The following is a 24,172-nucleotide window of genomic DNA, read 5'->3' on the forward strand; positions in this document are numbered from 1 at the left end:
GTCTCTTGACCATCATCTAGCCTGCTAGCCAACTGAGCAAACGAAGACTGCTATCAGCAGTAAAGCAGACCTCTTCCTACAACTGGCAAACAACAATAACAAATGAAAGACACTCTCCCTATCCAGTGGCTTCTCCACTGTGCCAAAGGAAAGATTGGTAATAACTCCTTGGGTTGCCTCTGCTCACACCTGGGGTGGATTGCAGGAAGGGATTGCGTGCAGCCAACCAAGCAATCATGTGTCAGAGTGAAGCAATGTGGAAGCGAATGACCGTGACAAAGAGTGAACAGAGAGAGAAGAGAGAGAGAGAAAGAGACAGTGAAACACAAAATTTGCAGTGAAGAATGCTGTATAAGGATGCAGAATTATACACGGGTGCAGAGAAAATATCTGCGTATGTCTCCACCTTGAGGACCTCGATCTCCGTCAGCCCCGAGTGTAGTCTCCGTCACCAGCAGGCTGAAATCTGTCAGATACAAATTGTCCAAGACTGCTAGAAACTCAGCCTTATAAAGGCTGAAAAGAATACCTGAAAAATACCTGAAATAATCAGGTCGACTGCAGTCAGACAGTCCGACAGCTGCCCATGGCAAAACTGCCACGTGGCACTGTTGACGTGGCAGGAGATGACTCTCAACACCCCCTCTCAGATCTTGGACAAGGTAGTAGATGGAGGGATCTGGAATGTCGATGAAGTAAAGCGTGGGGAAGCGCTTTCGTAAACAAATCTGCAAGATTGTCTTCAATCTTACGGTACTCCACATCGATGGTCGCATCCGGAAGCTACTCCCTGATGAAGTGATATTGGATCTCTATGTGTTTCATCTGGGCATGGAATATGGGATTCCGAGCCAAGGCAATGCAACTCTCATTGTTGCACCGCAGTATTTATAGAAAGTTTGGGCCTTTCCAAGTGGGTTTGTGCTTATGGGACACAGAAACTCTCTAGGATCGCGTTTCTTTTAAATAAGCTAGGTTTCTTCATTAATTAAGCAAGTTTTGGAGCTGTTTAAGTAAAGCTAATTCATTTTTAGCTTGTCATCCCCTCTCAGGTCCAACTACAAGGCCATGACAAAGATCTTTTATCCCAAGGCGTCCCACCCCAAAGCAGCTAGAGCATCGGACAAAGGGTGTGTGTCGGCTTCCTAGTGGCCTACTAAGACTACAGAGGCGATGGCAATCTTACCAAGGGAGCCCAAGTGATCACCCCAAAGAGGATAGGGCATCGGACAAAGGGTGCACGTCGGCTGCCCAGTGGCCTACCAAGCCCTACAAAGGTGGATGAAATCAACTATGGATTTTTTTAAAATTAGTGTTGTTTGTTTGTTTGTTTGTTTCTTAAAATTAATTTGGCATTAAGTCTGGGGTTCAAATAAGTTTTTGTCCTATTGAGTATTTGTGCCCCAAATGAGAGAATGATAAATGATGGTCAAACCCAAGACCTTCACAAAACAAGCATACTATCCCTACCATTGCTGGGTGCCAGTGAAGAAGGAAAATGGCTGTGGGTATAGCAAATAAGTGAAGCAAGCAAGACAAGCAAAGCAAGCAAGCAAACTAAGGGCAAAACAGCCTTGGAGAGTGCCATGGGTAATACCATGAATATGGTGGATCTAGAGTCGACCATTCCAAAAGACCGAAAAGGGATAAATGCGCATAGTTATATGTTTACATGAACAGAATGCCAATGCATGGGGTAATGCAAAAGGCAATGCAAGATGTCATACTCCCGCAAGATGCAATGCAACGGTGCCACTTGGATAGTGCCCTCGCAAGGGAATTGTTCACTTACCCAAGCGCCCTTTTACAATCATATCATCCTGACAGTGCCGATGAAGTTACAAATGTCCATAATACAATACAAAAGAATGAATGTCTAAAAAACTGTAAGCATCATCATTGTCACTATCAAGAGTAGAAGCCGTCTCCTCTCAAACTGGAAGGGAAAGCAAGAGGGAAGCATCCTCTCCCCGTCAAGCTGAGGAAGTAGAGGAGGGTGTATCCAAACCGATCTTGGATAACAGGTACTGAAGAACCACTGTTGACTCCTTTGGTCAAAATATCTGCAAAATTGTCGGATGCTCTAGGCGGATGGTGCCTAGCTCAACCTGCTTTCTGGGAAAATGGAAGTGGACTCCTGTTGCCATTCACTATTCAGCACTTCTACACTCCGAGTGGTGGTCACAGACTTGGGATCCGTCTTCGATGGACGTCACACTTTGACATTGCTTTGCCCTTGAGCACACTGTACACTCTTACATTCATTTACAGCATTTATTCACTTCAAAGTTGTGTTCTCTCTCTCCCTTCTTCTGTTTGTGTTTGAGTTTTTGTGTTTGAGGTTTGAGTTTTGCGTTTAGGGTTTGAGTTTTGCCCTCTGTGTCTGTGTCTATCTCTTTGTGTTTCTGTCGTGGTCATACACTTTGTGTGTCCTCAGTGCAAACCCTAGCAGTTTCCTTCACGCCCCTCTCAGGGGAGGTAAGGTGATGGCAAGGGAGAGTGGAAAGGTCAGACCTACATTATTGGTTAGCCATCTCAGTAGACAACGTTCTCAACTCCAGAGGGCTTGTTTGACTAGTGTGCACAGGCCCACATCGTCTTCGTAGAGACATCCGATGCAAGTTTCGTCCACATCTGAGTTGCCTCCTGACGAGGTTACCGCAGAAGTCCACTTGTCACAGCCGAGCACATCAGTATCTGTTTGGATTATTGACAGTGGAGCTACACATCACATGACTCCTATAGAGGATATTTTCTGTACTCGAGCTCCTGTAGCCGGGCGGGTTCGCGTAGGAAACAACTTCTCAGTCATAGAAACATGAAACGGCCGGAACGGCCCCCTGGAACATGGAATTGCCGTCCTCAGCATGGGACGTCATGGGACGTGTTGCAAATTTATTGAACGTTCCCTATCCCGTTTCAGACAGGGAACGCAACGTTCCCTGCTGCATTCCCTGTCTGAAACGGGACATGGAATGCCACGTAGCACCCACTTACCTTTGGCCTGCCTGTTGCTCCCGCCCGATCATCTGCACGTTCCCGCCCGCCTCATGTCTGGTCCGCCTCTTGTTCCGCTTCCTTGCAACGGCCCCTAGTGACCAGTCCGCTCGTTTCCAAGCCCCGCGTCAGTGGCTAGCCGCTAGTCCCCTTGTCTCCTTGCGCCTCCAACCTCTCTTCTTCCTTCGTCCTTCTCTTCTTTCTCTTCCTTCTCTTCACTTCTCCCTTCTCTTCTTCCTTCTTTCTTCTTCCTTCTTCTCTAAGTTTCAAGTTCTCCATTCTTCTCCTCTTCTCTTCTTCCTTCTCCCTTCTTTGCTTTTCCCTTCTTTCGACTCTTGACTCTTGAGCCTTTTCCCTTCTCTCAAGAGTTGAGTTCTCACTTCTCTCGAGTCATTTTTATTTCAATTTTTAGCTTGAAATGACTTCATCTTTCCGCCCTGCTTGTCGGGCTGGTGGTTGAGAAAGAAGGTCCGATGATTAGTCTTGGTGGGAAGAAGTAAATGCTGACCGTTCATTGAGTGGTGGAGGATCTCAACCATGGGCTTGCAAGCTTTGCCCATACAAGTGAACTAATGGAGCAAACAAGGTAATCCATTGAGCCGAGCATTTGTATTTCGAATTTTTATTGATTTTAATTTTTCAAAGTTACTTAAATATTAGAATATGGAATACCAAATGCCACTTGTTCCGTTTTATGCATAATCAGGTCCGAGCTCATCTCCTACATAAGCCAAATTCATAGGTACAGTTTTGTCCGAATGTGACCTTGGAGAAGCAAAGGGAGCTTCGTGACCGTGTAGCAGGTCAACAAGCTTATCTTGCATCTAGACCACGACGTGTTGCAGTTAACCCTGCAACTTTTATGACACCATCTTCGTCAGATGTGTCTAGAGCAGGGTCAGTATCAGGAAGTGCTACCTCCACACCTATTGCAGACATTGCATCGGCCATGGCATCAACAACGTCACATGTTGCACGCAGACAGAGCATACTTGATGCTAGTTGGGATCCCAAGAAGAAGGAAGAGGTGGATAGATCAGTGGCACTTTCTTTTATCATGGCCACATTCAATTTCATGCAGCCAAGTCAGAGTATTTTAAATTGATTTGCAAGAAGATTGGTGAGTATGGCTTTTTGTATGTACCTTCATCATCAAAGACCTTATACACCACTTTGCTTGACAAGGAAAAACACCTTGTTGAGTAAGCAACAGTGACTAGAAAAAGCATGTGGACTAAAAATGGAGTTTCCTTGATTGCTGATGGTTGGAGTGATACACGCAAGTGATTCATTCATGGTATGGTTACTTATTCTCGTGGGGAAATGTATTTCATATCTTCACATAATGCATCGGGGACAGGAAAGTCAGCAGATGTACTTGTAGCAGAGTGGGTTACAGGTATTGAGCTTATTGGCCTAGAGCATGTTGTGGGATTTGTTGCAGATAGAGGGCCTGCAAATAGGGCAGCAGGTGCTATTATCCAAGGATATTATCTGCATATCACAGTTTCATATTGTATGGCTCATTGCTTGAACAACCTACTAAAGGATATTGGTAACCTGTCATGGATTGCATCTGTCATAGAGCAAGGAGCTCAAATGGTTAGCTTTGTTTTGTATCGCGAGTTTCTTCGCCATCACTTCTCTTTGTGGTTGAAGAAGACACCAGATTTGCCTTTAACTTCTTGATGCTAGGCAGATTAAGAGAATGCAGTGAAGCCTTCAGGCAATTATTTCTTAGTGATGAGTTCACCTCATCAACATTGGCAGATACTCCTATAGGTATCTTATGCTTAGAGAGAAAATAACTCCACTTTTTGGGATGATGTAAAGCGGATAGATGCTATGGTATCACCTATTGTGCATTTATTGAGGGTTATGGATGCTATGCAATCTTGCATTGGCAAGGTATATGAGGTTATGGATAGACTGAATGAAAAGATGTAGGAGTTAGCACCAAATAATGAGGCGTACGAGGAGATACGCCATTTAGTTGTGACGAGGTGGAACTCCTATAGCTCACCCATACATGCAACTGCATTTGTTGTGGATCCTAAGTTCCAGGGCAAGGGTCAGGAGAATGACACTGAGGTTATAGATGTATGGAGACTTATATTGTCTTGTCTAGTGCTTGATCATGACACTAGATGAAAGATCAGAGATCAACTTTCATGTTATAGGACATTTTGGGGTTCTTTTGATTGTGGGGATGCATAGGAGGATTGTTGTAAGATTGGGGTAAGTTTGTGGTGGGAGGACTATGGTTTAGATGGCCTTGAGTTGCAGCAACTAGCCATCCGTATTTTGAGTCAGTCAGTTAGCTCCTCTTGTTTGGAGCAATTGTGGAGTACATATGCTCACATTGATTCAAAGAAGAGGAACCGTCTTGGTATGGAGAGAGCAAACGATCTAGTATTCGTTAGTGCTAATTTGAGGATGTTATGCAACAATATGACAACAAAGCTCGATCCATTCACAGAGTGGGAGATGCAGCAAGAAAAGGAGACACATGCTGATGTTGAGGGAGATGCAACAATTCATGGTACACATGATGATGAGGCTGGCATTTCAGGAGTAGCTAGAGCAACCTCAGATCATGATGACAATCTTTGATTTAGTTTACTTATCATGAGTCTCATGATACATGACACATGTACATTGTATATGATATTATGATCATTGATGATAGTGTGACACTTGGGCTGTTGTGCCATGCCGATATTATATTTGTACTTGTAGTCTTGCAGTTCCCCTTTGGGCTACTTTGGCAAGCTGCATTTTGCTTCATTCTAGAGATTAGACTTTATATTTGTAGTCTTTTTTGGGACAATGAGAATGTTCTTTCAAAGATTAGACTTCATTATTTGTAATCTTTTAAGTTTTTTGGCAATGGGACCATGGGCATATTCTTTCAGCTTAGACTTTAAAGTTTAGTTCATTGTTCATTGTTTTATCATTTATGGCATATGTATTATGCATTTTATAATTGAATAGCTTACCTCTTGAGCCTTATAAGTTGCAATTCAATTTCTAATGAGTAGTTTTAGAGTGATGCATGATATCTTAAAGTTGAAACTTAAAATGATCTGTCCTTGTGGATTATATACCTTGGTTTTAACACTTCAGAGTCCACATGGATTATGAGTAAAATATTATTTTTTTTTCATGAATTTTAATTTTTTAAATGCCGTTCCCGTTCCCACGTCCCCGTTCCCTAGGTTTGGCGTCCCCATTCCCGTTCCCTGTTCCCTGTTCCCGTTTCTCGTTTCATTTTTCTATGTTCTACGTCAAGATTCAAGCTCAAAGTTGTGTCAGCCACCACTGATAAGGATTTGGGTTTGACTTTGCTGGACAATGTATACTATGTCCCTCAGCTTGGGGTGAACTTGTTATTTGTTCAGTGGCTTTGTCGATTGAGGCGAGCAATTTTCTTTACAGCGACCATAGTTGAGGTCCTTGACTCTTAGACTAGTTTAATGATTGCTCACGGTGAGGCATAATCTAATGGCCTATACCACATGATCCATTTTTTTATTGAGCTAATAGCCGAGGGCTCCGTGTTCCATAGCTTCCAGGGATTAGTCACATTTCAAGAGTCTACGAACAATGAGCGTCTTTGGCATTTCCGCCTAGGGCATCTTAGATGTCTATAGAGCATGTCTGCTCAGGAAGTAGCACCGTACCCCATTTTCTCAACAGTAGTCTACACATACAGCTGAGGTGCCTCTTAGATTAATTACGTTAATCTTTGTGGATTCACATCCACAACTGCCTTGAACAGCGCGTTGTACTTCTTTTTGATAGTGGATGATCATTCGAGATACCTGTGGGTATATTTCCTCAAGTATAAGTCCGATGATTTCACATATTTCTCTACTTGGGTGTTGCTGATTCATAACCAGACGGGTCGTCGTGTTGGTTACATAAGGAGTGATGGCGATGGTGAGTTCATCTCCCACGGGCTTTCTGAGTTTCTATAGTAGCATGGCATCTCTCGCGAGCTCACCTCTATCAACTCCCCTTCTTAGAATGGAGTTAAAGAGCGTTGGAACCTGATAGTCATGGAAATGGCATGTTGTATGTTGTTGGCAATTGAGCTCTCTGAGTGTCTTTGGGTTAAGGCTGCTAATATTGTGGTGTATATCCTTAACCGGTGCCTGACTGTGGCTCTTCATCACAAGACTTCGTACGAGGCATTCTTTGGCTCTTGGCCTGTCATATCCCACTTCAGAGTCTTCGGGTGTTGTATACATACACATATGTTTGATGATAAAATAGGGAAATTTCTTTAGTTAATTCATACTAGGCTAGACTTAGCTTACTTGGTCAGCATTCTCAGTTAGTATTTTGTAGCACCTAGGATGTCACATTGGATTGCATGTCTTTGTGTATGGTGTTATTTATGGTGTACTTATTTTTATGGCCTCACTCATGGTTCTGATTTATGCTTGCAGGGGTACATTGATTCTGATTGGGCAGGAGATCTTGACACACGGTGTTTCCATGGCGGCTATCTCTTCACCTTGGGTATGGCTACCATTTCTTGGTCCAGCCGTAAGCAAGAGAGACGGTGGTGGCATCCACAATCGAGGTTGAATATAGGGCTCTCTTCGATGGCATCACTGAGGCTATCTACTTGAGGAGCTTACTGGTGGCGCTTCTCTTCCCTTGTGACTCTTCTAGCATTGTCTATTGCAACAATCAAAGTGCCATTGCTCTTGTGGGCAATCCGATAATCACACCACAGACGCGGCATGTAGGAGTCCACTTTCACTTTTCTAGAGAGTAGGTTGAGCTAGACACTATTCGCCTAGAGTTTGTGCCTTCATTAGACAATTTTACAGACATTTTGACTAAAGCAAGCAACCGAGCGGTTCTTCAGTACCTTTTACCTAGGATCACCCTCTCCTACTTTTTCAGATTGACGGAGAGAGGGTGCTTACCTTTTGCTTTTCCTTCCAGTTTGAGAGGGGACGACTACTTCTCTTGCTAGTGACAGTGATGATGCTTACAGTTTTTAGACATTCATTCATTCATTTATTCTTTTGTATTGTACTTATGGACATTTATAACTTTATCGACACTGTTAGGATGACATAATTGTAAAAGAGCACTTGGAAAAGTGAACAATTTTCCTGCGAGGGCACTGTCCAAGTGGCACCATTGCATTACATTTTGTGTGAGCATGACATCTTGCATCTCCCCTTGCATTACCCTATGCATTGGCATTCTGTTCATGTAAACATGCATTTATGCGCATTTATCCCTTTTCGGTCTTTTAGATTGGTCGACTCTGGATCCGCCATATAATCTCCAAGGCAAATTTTCCCTAGCTTGCTTGCTTGCTTTGCTTTTTTTTGCTTGCTTCATATCTTTGCTATATTTGTGTCACCCACTCCTTAGCCATTTTTCTTTTTCATCGACACCCAGTAATGGTAGGGATAGTATGCTTGTTTTGTAAAAGTCTTGGGTCTGACCATCCCTTATCACTCTCTCGTTTGAGGCACAAATACTCAATAAGACGAAAACTGAGTTAAAAGCCTCACTTAATGTTAAATCTATCAAAGCTACAAAGACCTTTAAAAAAAAAAGTCCAAAATTGATTTCATCCACCTATGCAAGACTTGGTAGGCCCCTGGGCAGCCGACGTGCACTCTTTGTCTGATGTCTTGGTGTCTTTGGGGTGATTCCTTGGGCTCCCTTGGTAAGATAACCATCGCCTCTGTAGTCCTAGTAGGCCATTGCGTAGCCAACGCGCACCCTTTGTTTGATGCTTTGGCTCCTTTGGAGTGGAACGCCTTGGGATAAACGGTAAAAGGGAAAAAAAAAAGGGGATTGGCCAATGCCTATTTCTGGTGGCACCATTGTTAGGCCTGAGAAGGGGTGTTGAGCTAAAAATGCATTAGCTTTACTTAAACAACCCCAAGGCATGCTTAACTAAGGAAGAAATCTTGTTCATTTAAAAAGAAATGCGTTCCTAGAGAGTGTCTGTATCCCATTAGCACAAATCCATGTGGAAGGGCCAAAATTTTTTATAAATAGGTATGATGCCCTTCATTCAGCCTTAATCTCGTTTTAACAGATTTCAAGTATTTTAGCTTGCTGCCCACACCCCGGACGTGGAGGATATCGCAGTTCAGGCTGGCCATTGTTGTCTACAAAGGTCTGGCACGTGTTTTTAGCCTTTCACACACTGTTCGGAGCTAATTTCAGCTTGCTGATTGCTGTGGTGGTTTTTTTTGCGTTTTTAGTCATTCTCTCTCCTATAGCCTGCGTTTTCTGTTCTCTCTCTCATGCAGCCAGTGTTTTTAGTATTTCTCTCTCCTCACGTGTGTTTTTAGTCTTTCTCTCTCTTAGACTGCTGTCTGCATCAGATTCAGCCTTCCTTGGCTGCGTTTGCTTGTGTTTGACATCCAGAGGCTGCCTTGTTGTGATTTGGGATCCGTTTGGAGTATGACACACTCCCTAGCTCATTACCCTTGCCCTGATCCTTGAGATATAGGAGTTCGAGACACAATATTCATTCACTACAGTGTGTTTGCTGCATGAGCATTGTATATTCAATAGTTATATCATTTCATTTATTCTTTGTATTCATTATCTTTGAGCTATCCTAATCCTAAGTGTGTTCTTCTATCACTCTGTGCTTTGTTGTACGGTATTATTTGTGTTTTTGTGTCAGGGTATTTTTTCACATAGGACCTCCTTGCAAGCTTTGGTAGTTGCAATATACTTTGCCTCAGTAGTAGAGAAGGCCGTTCATTTTTGCACCTTGGACATTCAAGAAATGACATCTCTAGCAAAAGTGAAGACATATCTAGAGGTGGACTTTCTACTATTTGCATGTCCTGCATAGTCGGAGTTAGTGTAACCCACGACTATATTATCCTGGCCACTATAGTAAATGCACATATTTATATTGCCTTTCAGGTACCTCATGATACCCTTCATGATGTTTCAATGTGGTCTGCTAGGTATAGCCATATAATGTGCCATAACTTCCACTGCAAATGCTATGTCAAGGCAAGTGGCTATCATGACATATATCAAGCTGTCCATTGTGAATGTATAAGGGACTTGGCCATCTGCTCATCTGACTAGGGACAATTGGCTTGACTAACCTTCACATAGGGAGGTAAAGTATAGTCAATACCCTTAATTCCTGGATATGGAATTGCTCAAGCACCTTCTACATGTACGGCTATTGTGATAGGTAAAGGAGTCTCTGAGAGCGATCGCACATGATGCATATACTAAGAATATGTGAGGCCTACCCTATATCCTTCATCTTAAAGCTCTTCTTGAGTCGAGTCTTCAAAGCATCCAACTTATCATGAGCTCTCCCAACAATCAATATATCATCGACAGAAAGCACTAGGATAATAAGGCCACGATCGCAAACCTTCTTCGTGTATAAACACAAATCCATATCATTGAGAGTATATCCTTGTGAATGCATGAAAGCATTGAACTTATGGTACCATTCTCTAGGTGCTTGCCTAAGGCCATAAAGGCTCTTTCTCAACTTGCACACTAAGTGTTTCTTGCCGTTTTCCATAAAGCCCTTAGGTTGCTATATATAATATCTTGCTGCAAATCCCCATGCAAGAAAGCCATTTTCACATCCATTTGATAAAGGTCTAGATCTAATTTCGCGAGCAAGGCCAAAACGAAGCATAGGGTAGTCATTTCGACTATAAGAGAAAAGACTTCATCAAAGTCAATACCATGTTCTTGCTCAAAACCCTTAGCAACCAATTTGGCCTTATATGCTTGCTTGGGTCGTCCAGGGTTACCCTTCAACTTGTGCATCCCCTTACATGGCAATGCATGTTTCCCATTGGATAAAGTAATGAAATCCTACGTATGGTTTTTTTTGCAGTGAATCAAACTCAGACCGCATGATCCTCTCCCAAGAGTAACTTTCACGTCTACGCATGGCCTTAAGGAATGTGCTGACCAGAATCTATTCTCATAACAGAGTCCAAGGAGAGCTCAAACCGATTAGGCTGACATCTATTGCTAGTAGACCATCTCAAAACAGGATGTGGGGCTTGTACATCTTGTCCAATATGACTGATGCCGGAGCAACATGGCACCATAAAGACATTTGAATATGACCCCACTTATGTTACTCAAACTTTGTTTCAGGTAATTGCCTTAACTCGTAACCACTTATTAGAAGATCATGTGATGCTATATCCATACATGAACCGAATCTTATATGGATTGGCTCCAAGTACATATTTGGTCTATGCTAGAAAGTGTGGTTGTATGCGCGATGGACACTAAAAGCTCAATGTTTTTGTCATAGAGATCATCCATGATGCAACAAAGGTGCTTGAATCTAGGGCACACGAATCATTGGAACACTGGCTGTAGGTTGTCTATTATTTTGAGATCCAACATTAAGTATAGACATTAAAGTTATATGTACAATTTTTTTCACCGAACGTAGCATTGAACTAAGGTCCAAGATTTATTAGTTTGAGTAGTACCGTACTAGTATCGAAGTGCACTAATCGTACGCCATCGAACATGATAATCTTGGTGGTGCCTATATTCTCAAACAACCCCTTTCAAACTAAACTAGTCATTCGAGGATCTCGATCACTGATGATTGACTATGGCATACCATGATACTTAAAGATGTACCGCAAGAACAAACGTGCCGTATGATCAATCTTTATTAATGACAGTCTATATTTAATCATTTCTTGTAGGTGTCCTAGGAAGCTGAAAAATAAATCCATAGCAATGCTCTCCCAAGGTGTCTTTGAAATAGGCAAGGGCTGCAACAAACCCGGCATCTTTTGCCTATCATGCTTAACCTTTTGACATACGATACATGTCTTGACAAATTGCTCTACATCATGCCTCAAAGCTGGCCAATGAAAGAAATGCTCCATTGCTTTAACTGTGGCATCAATACCTCTATGTTGTGCATACGGAGGAGTATGACTTGTAGTGATCACTCTAGGCCTTAACTGCTTTGTGTCACAGTCCTCCATGCATCATTAGAAATCCATCTCTTAGCACAAAGTGCTCATGCCTCTGGCCATTGCAAAGCTAATCATAAGCATTAGCAAAGTCTGAATCAGCAACATACTGCTCTTTCATGGCATCCAACTCAATGTCACAAACCATGTTGACGGTTGAAATTTGTGGCTTACACAACAATGTATCAGCCACAATATTCTTTTTACCATCAATATGTACAATCTGAAAATGAAACTTAGAGAGAAAATTTGCCCATCTCATATGTTTTTCTAAGAAAATTTTATGCATCAAAAGGTAACTCAAAGTTAGATGGTCTGTCTACACTCTAAAATCAGCCCCTAACAAGTAATGTTTCCATGTAGAGAGCGCATGAACTACAACCAAGAGATCTTTCTCATAGACTTGGCAAATTTCTCTTTGCACCGTGGAGAACTCGGCCATCTTGCAACTTGAGAAATAATATTATATTTGAAAAATTAAGTTTCTTACGATTTTTTACTTTTACTTTTCAAATGTTGAAATTTCCACTGCTGTTTATCTAAATGTCACATTTTTCTTTTGCAAAGCATGCAATGAAAATGCAATTTCAGCAAACCCATGCATATACTTCTTGTAGTAAGAGCATAAGTTCAAGAAGCTGCAGATCTCATGTACATTTTTCAATGGTGGCCACGAGCATATTGCTTAAACCTTTGTAAGGTCCATATGAATACCATCAAACAACTGATACGATATGCTCCAAAAAGTGGATTTTATGCAAAAAGAATTCACTTTTCTTATCATTAATGACTAGCCTATGCTTACAGAGTTCATTGAACACAATGTCTAAATACTTTCTATGCTCCGTCTCCTTCTTTGAGTAGACAATCATGTGATCGAAAGAAGGGTCCACAAATCCTCTATGTGGCTTGAAGATGCGATTCATCATCCAATGAAATGTGGTAGGAGCATTCATAAGTCCAAAAGACATGACAAGAAACTCATATAACCCAAAAGATGACTTGAAAGCTGTCTTAGGCATATTCTCCAGTCTAATGCGTATTTGATGATACCTACTTTTCAAATCTATACAGTTGAAAATGATTGCCCCTTGTAATCTATCCATTACATCATTGATTCGGGCGATTGGAAACTGATTCTTTATTGTGATTTTATTCAAAGCACGATAGTAAATACATATACACCATGAACTAGATTGTTTTTGTACCAAAAGCAGTGGAGAACAAAAAGAAGATGAGTTGGGCTGAATCAACTCTTTTTCTATTAGTTCATTCACATGACTCATAATCTCCTCCTACTAGGATACACTTACTCTATAGGGTGGCTTATTAGGTGGGCTACTTCCAGGGATAAGATCTATGTCGTGATCTTCAAGCATTTCAAGCAGTAGTTGCTCTGGAAGTGAGTCTTTCCCTTATGCTAAATAGCGATCTCTTTTGCATGTGAATCAATCATTGTATGCATATGGTGACTCCATGGCATACGAAGCAACACCTTATAACCCTCAAGTGGAGAAATGAAAAATTCTTCGTTGTCCACATATCCTTGAATGTGCAATCAAAGCTTTTAGATGAGTGGTGTGACAGGCTTTCCATGACCCTTGCATGCCATTCCAGCGTACCCTATGGGGTCTGTCTCATCCTCTCTGATGTCTAGATAGGTTGCCATATCTATAGAGATGAAGTTGGCTCATGCACCATTATCAAATAATATCAATGCATGTTGATTCTTGATTTTGCCCCATGCTCTGCATAACTCAATGGCATCATCATTGGGATGATTGCACCAACAACATTGAGCACTAATCCCATTGACGTTTTGGGCTTTCTTCCCTTAGGATCTTCTTGATTTTCTGATTTTTCAACTTGCTGACTATTGGGATAGTCCTTTGCAATACGGCCCTTTTGTTCACAAATGAAATATCAATTTCCTACCCTGTGTCAATGATTTCCAACCTTTTCTTTGTTGTTTTGGTCTCTTTTTCAATTGATTTTCAGATATGCCCTTTTCTCAGCCTTAAATAACTTTTTATTCGGTTTCTCTCCACTCTCTTGGAAGCCCGAATCCTTTCCATGCAGCAAAAGCATCGGATGTAGCAGCAGTCTTTATGCTAGATATGGTGGATTTTATGCAAAAATTCCTAATTCTTTTGGGCTGTTGGGACGAGTGCGCAATGGAATACGTGACAAAAATGGAGCAGAAGTAGTGTTGAGTGAGTGAGTGAGAGAGAATTCCAAGATGAGTGTACAAGTCGAGTGATAGTACACAAAGAATAAAATGTATTTATATGTTAGGATACAAATAAGGGTATGTTCACACCCGTAAGTCTAACACATGGAGATTAAAGGGACTTTATACTCAACAACCTCCCACTTAAAGACTCGAAGTGGTACCTTTAAGCTAGCCAACTTCCACTAATTGGATGCAATGCTATTAAGCCTTTGCAAGACTCTTAGTAAGGACATTTGCAGGGTTATCTCGGGTTTTGACCTTAGTTAGTGTGACAAGACCATTATCCAAGGCCTGTCGAATGAAGTGGTACCGAACATCTATGTGTTTGATATGTACATGAAACATGGCATTCTTAGCTAGACTTATGGCACTCTGGCCATCACAACCAAGCACTAGAGTACGCGAAGAAAGATCAAAATCCTTGACCGAATGGCCAAGCCAAATAGCTCCGCTTCTCGAAGCCAAGGTGAGTCAGCTTCAGCTTGCGTGCACAAAGAAAACAATAGGTCGTTTTTCAGGTGGTGATTTTTCTAGGCAGGCGAGGCTGCCAACAACAAGCATGGGTAGGTCAGCAAGGCTGTCGGCAGGTAGGTGCAGGTCTGCTAGGTGTAGGTCATGGGAGGTTGTCAGTTGGTCAATGACTGTATTTTTGGTCAAGTTTTTGGCATTTTTGGTCAAAATTTTTAAATTTCTATAGCAAGCCCCTTTGTGTACTGATAAGGTTTGCGCGTGTAAGGACAATTCTTAAATTTATGTAGATTTGTGTCCGAACTTTGGGGCTTTTCCCAGATTTGATGTTGTTCATGCAAAACAAAGACATTTGACCAAAAATTGCAGACATTGTGTGCATTTGCTCCGGAAATTTTGGGGCTTTTCATGTACAAGTGAAATTTTGCTCAACTGAGTCAATTTCGTTGAAATTTGTGCACATTTGAACCCCGAAATTCGGGGGTTTTGCAGAATTTGTGAAATTTCTGCAACACTTGCCCATATTTGACACTTGGGATGATGTATTAATGCAATTGGGTCAGATTTATTGCAAAAATTTTGGGGCTTTTCACATCGGTGATGTATTTTGAGCCGATTTGTGCTTTGACAGTGAAATTACAGCAGATTCACTATTGAGTGGGAGAAATTTGGACTTGGGATGTATCAAATGTTGTAAAAAGGCAGCTTCTCTTGGTACATATATTGCTGAATGCTTATTGTGCAGTGAAACAGTGGTACATACAACACCTAGGTTATTGCATTTGGGTGTTATGGTGATGTGTTATTGAAGTGGGAGATGTCTTTTATGCATATGAATCAGATTTGGGTCATGTATATAATGTGATTAGCCCTTGGGACTAAAATTGCAGCAAAATAATATCTGCTTCTTGGGCACTTTTGGAAGTGCAAGTTTGCGAACTTGCTGTTATATTCAGCAACCTTGCTATTGATTGAAAGTATTCAGCATTTTATTGCAGTTTCTTTTTATTGCTGAAAATGACTGGCAGTGCATCTACATCTGATACAAAGAATCTTTTTGAGATTTGCAAATTTGACAGCAATGGCTTTGATATTTGGAAAGATCGTATGCGGGGTATACTTTTTCTAAAGATTGTGATGATGCTTTGACATAACGTAAGCCTGTTGCTTTGTCAGACGAGGATTGGGCTAAAATGAATAAGAAAGTCATTACTTATGTCAAAATGGCAGTCATAGATAATATCTTGGTTGATATCAAGGGACTCATCATTGCATATGCAGTTTGGGAGAAACTCAAGGCTACGTATGAGAATACGACTCCTATTAATCAGGTCCATCTCATGCAGAAGTTGGTCAACTTGAAGCTTGATGAGTCTAAGCCCGCCTTAGAACACTTATATGCATCCACTGGTATTTTGAGTCAATTACAAGATGCAAGCTTGTCGGCATCCTAAGTTGAAGACTATCTTCTTGCTCATGACTTTGCCAGATTCATGGGAAGTATTGGTTGTGTCATTGAGCAACAACCCCAACTTGACATTTGATGGTGTGCGTGGTTCTATTCTCAATGAGGAGATTAGATGCAAGGCAAGTGGGTAAAACAATGGATCAGTCTACAATGTAAGAGGATGAAAGGAGGTCAAATGCTGCAAATAAGCAAAAAAGTCGCAGCAAAAGCAAGGAAAAACAAGAAGATGTCACTTGCTATTAGTGTGGATGCAAAGGGCATAAAGGCCTGATTGTAGGTACTAAAAAAAGGAGCAAGAACACAAGAAGCAGGCTAATGCAAAAGGCAAAAAGAATGAGAAGGATGGCAGCTCTACCCCTAAAGAAACAGAGAAGGCAAATGTGGTATCTAATGTTTTCATTGAGGAAAGAGAAGAAAATAGAGATGCCAATTTGTTGGTTGCATCTTTGGATCCACATGCTATGACAATGGAAGATACGTATATCACTAAAAGGATGTGATAGATGCCTTTTTGTCTGCTCATGATGGTTTGTCACAATCGTGGATTGTTGACAATGGTGCTTCATTTCATGTAACTCCATCTTTGGAGTGTTTTTCTTCTTATGGAGTAGGTAACCTTAGGATAGTTTACCTAGGGAATAACCATGCATGTGATATTGAAGGAGTGGGCACCATACACTTGGCTCTTGAAAATGGCCAGGAATTGATTTTCATGATGTTAGGTATGTACTTGGCATTAAGAAGAGCTTGCTTTCTGTTGGGCAGCTAGACAACAGGGGTTATTTTCACTACCTTTGGTGGTGGAATGCGGAAGATACAGAAAGAATCCATGCTTGTCACTAGAGGCGGTAAAAAGAGAACTCTATATCATCTTCATTGCAAGGCACCTCTTGGAACGTTTGTTGCAGTTGCAGAAGTGCAGTCACACATGGAGCTATGACACAAGCGTCTTGGACACATGAGCCAAAAGGGCGTAAAGTGCTACGCAGCCGGGATGTGGTGCTTAATGAATCAAAGTTATTGAAAAATGCCACATCTAGTGATTTAGACAAAAAGAAACTGAAATTTCAGCATGATTAGCCACTTGACAACATCTCTGCTCACTGTAAACTTACGAGTAGAAGGGTTATAGCATCTATACCCTTTTTGCTGCAGAGAGTAACCAATAAAGATGCACTTCTTAGCTTTTGGATCCAACTTGGATCTCAACTCATCTAGCACATGTACATAGGCAATGCAACCAAAAATTTTCAAATGAGAAATATCTGGTTTCCTACCAGTATACCTCTCCTCTGGAGTCATCCCATGTATTGCTGTAGTGGGAGTCCTGTTCATTATATAGACTGCTGTAGCAACTGCTTCAGCCCAATAAAAATCTGGCAAGTCTTTTTCATTGAGCATGGCACGAGATACCACTGCTATCAGCCATAGAAAATTCAGCTCCATTTGATGCTGATTTGAATAATCAACATGTCATTATTGAGCCAGATGAAAATGGGCAGCAAAGGGATGCTGAAAATCAGCTTTGGCAACAAAATCAGCATGCTGAAAATGAATTACAGCAGCTTGAAAATGTATTACAGCAACCTGAAAATGTAGTTCAGCAGCCAAATAATGACGTCATTGACATTCCTTTGGCCATAAATCCATTGCCTGATAATACAGATCGTTGGGTGAGAAGGTCTACACGTGTCAGGAGACCTATATAGAGGTTTGATCCCTCTTTGGACTACATTTTACTCATAGATGAGGGTGAGTCTCTCACATATAAATAGGGGAGCTAACAATGCAGGAAGAAATGAAGTCATTGTATCAGAATGATACTTGGGATTTTGTTCCATTGCCCAAAGATAGGAAAGTTATTCCTAACAAATGGGTCTATAAAATCAAGTGTGTGGATGACAAATCCAAATACAAAGCCATGCTTGTGACTAAGAGTTATACACAGAAAGAGGGGATTGACTTTTAGGAAGTTTTTTCAATTGTTGTCAAAATGACTACTCTTCAGGTATTGTTTGCTATTGTAGTATCTATGGATCTTGAGCTTGATCAGATGGATGTTAGAATTGCATTCCTGCATGGTGATTTAGAAGAAGAGGTTTACATGAAACAAGTAGAGGGCTTTGTTATGCCAGGAAAAGAATATTTGGTGTGTAGGCTTAAGAGAAGCTTGTATGGTTTAAAACAGGCTCCTAGACAGTGGTATAAGAAATTTGATGTCTTCATGCTCTTACATGGGTTTAAAAGAAGCAATGCAGATCATTGCTTGTATACAAAGAAGATAGATGATGGAAGCCTTATTATTCTTGTGCTTTATGTGGATGATATGCTTATTGCTAGTAAGCATAAGAGCAAGGTTAATGCATTAAAAAGACAACTGAATTCAGCTTTTTCCATGAAGGACTTGGGTGTAGCTAAACACATTTTGGGCATGTGTGTTATGTGTCTTACAAGAAAAGTACATTAGCAAAGTACTTGATCGTTTTTCTATGGCGGATGTTAAGCCACTTGGTGTTCCATTACCACCATACCTTAAGCTTAGCAAAGCAGATTGCTCAAAAGATGATAAGGTAGCTAGCTCTATGAGGGGTATTCCTTATGCTTCAGCTCGTCGGTCACTCATGTATGCTGTGGTTGCCATTAGACTTGACATTGCTCATGCAGTGGGAGTTGTGAGCAGGTTTATGTCAAATCGTGGCAAAGCACATTGGGAGGCAATGAAATGCATCTTCTGGTACCTTAAGGGTGTAAAGAAAATACCCTAACACAGGAGCATAAACAAAAACCGTACGACAAAGCACAGACTGATAAAAGAACACAGTTAGGGTTAGGGTAACTTAGAGACAATGAACACAATTAATAAATGAAATGATATGACTACTAATAATACAATGCTCATGCAGCAAACACACTATGCAGTGAATGAATACTGAACCTCGAACTCCTGTATCTCAAGGATCAGGGTAGGGGTAATGAGCTGGAGAGAGTGTCGTACTCTGAACGGATCCCGAATCGCAGCAAGGCAGACTGCGGAAGTCGAACACCAGCAAATGCAGCAGTGAGAAGCTGGATCTGATGCAGATAGCAGTGAGGAGAGAGAAAAACTAAAAACGTAGGTAGGACAGCTTGCAAGAGAGAGAAAAACTGTAGCGACTGCAACAAGAGAGAGAGAAAACTGTCAGGGCGGCAGCTAGGGCCTGCAAACGCAGCAGTTTGCTGACGTAGTAGGCTGTACGATAGCAGTGCAGATGATCAACAATCAGTCGGCAGGCAGAAACAACAACAATTAGCGTGTGGAGGGCTGGAAACATGCGCTAGACTGTAGGGAACAGTGATGGATAGCAAGGGCTGAGATGTCCTTCACGAACGGGGTGTGGGCAGCAAGCTCATAACACCTGAAACTTGCATAAACGAGATTGGGGGAAGAGTGGAGGACTGGCTGCCAATTTATAGAAAATTAGGGTTCTAGATCCTCTCCCACTTAACTCTCTCGATCCGATCCCCTTTTTAGGGTTTTGGCTAAAATAAGCCTAAAATAAGCATGTTTTGGGACTATTTAAGTGGCTAAGAGAAATTCTTAGCACAACACCCCCTCTCAGGCTCAAAATAGGGCGAGAAAAGTAGACTAGCCTAAATTTTGATTTACCCCAAGGCGTTTCACCCCAAAGCAGCTAGTGCATCAGACAAAGGGTGCACGTAGACTGCCCAGTGGCCTACCAAGACTATAGAGGGGATGGTTATCTTACCAAGGGAGCCCAAGTGATCATCCCAGAGAGGCCAGGGCATCGGACCAAGGGTGCTCGGTGGCTGCCCAAGGGCCTATCAAGTCCTACAAAGGCGGATGGAATCAATGGATTTTTTTTTTTGAAATGTTTTGAAAATACATAAGTAATATAGAGGCAGCGGCCGATTAAGTGACAGATAGGAAAAGTTAAAGAGAGTTTTAAACCCAAGTCAAGCACAAAACTAGCAGACCAATCCCTCACACTGACTAGGATAAGTACCTAAGGATAAGAACAAGTGTGTGTATGTGCCAATCGTGTGGTGAATATGTGGAAAGGCAAAAAATAGGATTGTGGGCTTAGCAAAACAAGCAAGCAAGGGTAGGGAAACTGCTGTTAGGAGTACTGCCATGTGTATGCTAGGAATATGGGGGATCCTAGAGTCGACCACTCCAAAAGACGGAAAAGGGATAAATGCGCACATATGCATGTTTACATGAATAGAATGCTAATGCATGGGGTAATGCAAAGGGAGATGGAAGAGGTCATGCTCATGCAATATGCTATGCAACGGTGCCACTGGGATTGTACCCTTGCAGAGGAATTGTTCACTTGTCCAAGTGCCCTTTTACAATCAGGTCATCTTGACAGTGCAGATGAAGTTACAAATGCTCATAATACAATATAAAAGAATAAGTGAATGTAATGTCTAAAAACTGTAAGTATCATCACTGTCACAATCAAGAGTAGAAGCCGCTCCCTCTCAAACTGGAAGGAAAAGCAAGAGAGAAGCACCCTCTCCCTGTCAAGCTGAAGAAGTAGGGGAGGGTGTACCCAAGCCGATCCTGGGTACCAGGTCCTGAAGAACCGGCCGGTTGATTGCTTTGGTCAAGATATCTGCAAAATTATCTGATGAAGGCACAAACTCTATGCGAATAGTGTCTAGCTCAACTTGCACTCTGGAAAAGTGAAAGTGGACTTCCACATGCCGTGTCTATGGTGTGATGATCGGATTGCCCGCAAGGGCAATGGCTCTTTGGTTGTCGCAGTAGACAACTGTGGGAGAGTCACATGGAAAATGAAGTGCCGGCAGTAAACTCCTCAGATAGATGGCCTCGGTGGTGCCATCGAAGAGAGCCCGGGACTCAGCCTCGGCCGTGGAAGCTGCCACCGTCTCTTGCTTACGGCTGGACCAAGAAATGGGAGCCCTGCCCAAGGTAAAGAGGTAGCCTCCATGGGAACGTTGGGTGTCATGATCTCCTGCCCAATCAGAATCAGTGTACCCTTGCAAATATAGACTAGAACCATATGTCAAGCCATAAGAAAAAGTACACGGCAAATAACGCAACATACGAAGACATGCAATCCAATGTGACACCCTAGGTGCTGTGAAATACTGACTGAGTATGCTAACTGAGTAAGCTAAATTTGGCCTACTGTGAATTAACCAAAGAAGTTTTCCTACAACAGAACGATAGGTGTGTGTATCGAAGGGCTGTCCTAGGGTATCCTTTGACAAGTGGGTAGTAGGATCAAAAGGGGTGGCCACTGGCTGTGTCTGATCCGAAGTGGTAAGCTTACCTATATTGTCTTCAGGCGGGTGTGTGTATGCATGACACTCGAAGACTCTGAAGTGGGAAATAACAGGCCGAGAGCCAAAAAACGCCTCATACGGGGTCTTTTGAGGAAGAGCCGTAGTGGGGCATTGGTTGAGGATGTACACCGAAGTGTTAACAGCCTCGACCCAAAGGCGCTCAGGAAGCTCTGCTGCGAACAGCATAGAGCGTGCCATTTCCATGACTGTGCGGTTCATACGCTCTACGACTCCATTCTGAGAGGGGGAGTTGATAGAGATGAGCTGGCAAGAAATGCCATGCTTCTGTAGAAACTCGGAAAACTCGTGGGAGATAAACTCGCCACCGCTATCACTCCTCATACACTCGACACGACGACCAGTTTGGTTATGAACCTGCAGCACCCAAGCAGAAAAATATGTGAAATCATCTGACTTATGCTTGAGAAAGTACACCCACATGTATCGAGAATGATCATCCACTATCAAAAAGAAGTACAACGCACTGTTTTAAGCGGCAGTGGATGTCGGTCCGCAAAGATCAACGTGAATCAATCTAAGAGACTCCTCAGCTCTATGTGTAGACTGCTGAGGAAATGGGGTACGGTACTGCTTCCCAAGCTGATAGGCTTTACAGACATCTCGAGCTAGCTTCAGGCGTGGAAGGCCCTCAACTAGCTCATGGCGTGACAACTCATAAAGCGAGTCATAACCAAGATGCCCTAAGCGAAAATACCAAAGACGCTCATCGTGCATAGGCTCCGGAGATGTGGCTAAGGCTTGGAAGCTATGGAACATGGAGCCCTCGGCAGTCGGCTCGGTGAGAAAGTGAGTCATGTGGTATAGGCCATTAGGCTGTTCCTCACCGTGAGCAATCACTAAACCAGTCTGAGAGTCAAGGACCTCGACTGTGGTTGCTGTTAAGAAAACTGCTCGCCCCAACCGGCAAAGCTGCTGAACAGATAACAAGTTCAGCCCAAGCTGAGGGACATGATATACATTGTTCAGCGAAGCCAGATCCGGACCCTTGTCAGTGGCAAAACTGACGCAACCTTAAGCGTGAATCTTGATCGAGGAGTTGTTTCCTACACGGATCCGCCCGACTGCAGGGGGTCGAGTACGGGAAATGTCCTCTATAGGAGTCGTGTGATGTGTAGCTCCACTGTCCACAATCCAAACTGGAGCTGTAGTGCTCGGCTGTGACGAGTGGGCCTCTGGAGTAACCTCATCAGGAGGCAACTCACAGATGCGGATGAGACTCGCATCGGATGTCTCTAGGGAGACGATGTGGACCTTTGCAGACTAGTCAGACAAGCCCTCTGGAGTTGAGAACGTTGTCGATTGAGATGGCTGTGTGGTGGCAGTGTGAGTCTGATCTTTAAACTGCCCCTTGCCATCACCTTGCCTCCCCTGCTGGGGGTTGCCCGACTGAGGGGCGGGGGTCTGAGTCTCAGGTTTTGGTGTTGTGCCTCGTGTCTTTGATCGACACTTGTTGTCAAAATGGCCAGCCTTTTGACAATGTTGATAATACCTATTCTTTTTAGGTACATTCTGCCACCCTAGTTTAAGTTGTGACTGGGAGTTTCCTTGAGAATCCCTAGATTGATTTAGCTTTTGAGTTTGATTTTGATTTTGAGTGGAGGTTTGGTTTGGTCTGCCCTTCCCTTGTTGCCCTTTCTGAGAATGAGCAAGAAGAGCCCCCTATGAAGAGGAATTCATATGAAATTGATTGAACAACTGTGCGTAATGCAACAACTGACACTCAAATTCATTGAATGTAGGTATGGTAGGCTTTGAAACTATTCCTTCCACAAAATTGAAGTATTTCTTGGGGAGTTAATTGAGGAACAATGTTACCTGATCGTCAGAGGACTTGGGAGTCCCGGTAGTGGAGAATTCAGCGAGGAGATACCGATACTCAGCCAACTTGACTTTCAAGTCATCCCGGTCAGTGATTTTGAAAAGTTGAAGCTCATGGTCAAGATTAATATGACGGGTCCTATCCCGAGCCGGATAGCGGTCAGTCAAGTGTGCCCATCGCTTTGACGCTAAGTCAAAATGCTGAAGCTGAGAATGAAACTCAAGCAATAAGCCCTGCTTCAGCTCGACAATAGCGGAGGCATTCCTAGCCTTCCATGAGTGGACGACTTCGTATGGAATAAATGCGGGATCGGGTTTGGGTTCCAACCCTTGCACAAGATCCCATAGGTTCTGTGAGTCAAGGACATGTCTCATCAAATTCGATCAATTAGTAAAGTTTGACCCATTAAAACGAGTCTTGTCATTAAATGCATTATTGGCTGAAGATGAGCTAGAATCATGAGGTTTCGGGTAGGTGGTGTAAGACGATGGTGGGAAAGATGATGGAGGTGGGTGTGTTTGATAAGAGAAAGAGGGAGGGGAAAGAGGTGGATAGGCAAAAGGAGGCTGTGAGTGTCCAATGGTGCCGATTGATATGGAGGCATTGGAACATGAATGTTTCCATAAGGTGCCGGTGTAGGTGGAGACACTGGGACACGGTAGCCTTGTGCAAAGTGAGGCTGGGACACAGCAGGATGACCAGAAGGTCCACTAGGTAATGCCATGGAGGTAAACTGTGGAGGCAACTGATCCACACTCGGGAGAGATTGAGTGGGATACCCAAGCTGCAATGATCCCGAAAGTGTGTATGAGGTAGGTGGAACACCACCCGGCTGAGGGAAGGATGAGGTT

The 24,172-nt window shown here is 42.6% G+C and overlaps 1 protein-coding gene across 2 annotated transcripts in view; it reads left to right on the plus strand.

Annotated features, from left to right (window-relative positions):
* The window catches only part of LOC148034969 (tRNA dimethylallyltransferase 2-like), a 111,428-nt gene that overhangs the window by 36,377 nt on the left and 50,879 nt on the right, over positions 1-24,172 (plus strand). The gene's annotated exons all lie outside the window — the stretch shown is intronic.

The sequence above is a fragment of the Lygodium microphyllum genome, chromosome 6 (assembly GCF_053477565.2).
Source record: "Lygodium microphyllum isolate KBCC chromosome 6, Lygodium_microphyllum_v1.1.10, whole genome shotgun sequence".
Lineage (NCBI taxonomy): Eukaryota > Viridiplantae > Streptophyta > Polypodiopsida > Schizaeales > Lygodiaceae > Lygodium > Lygodium microphyllum.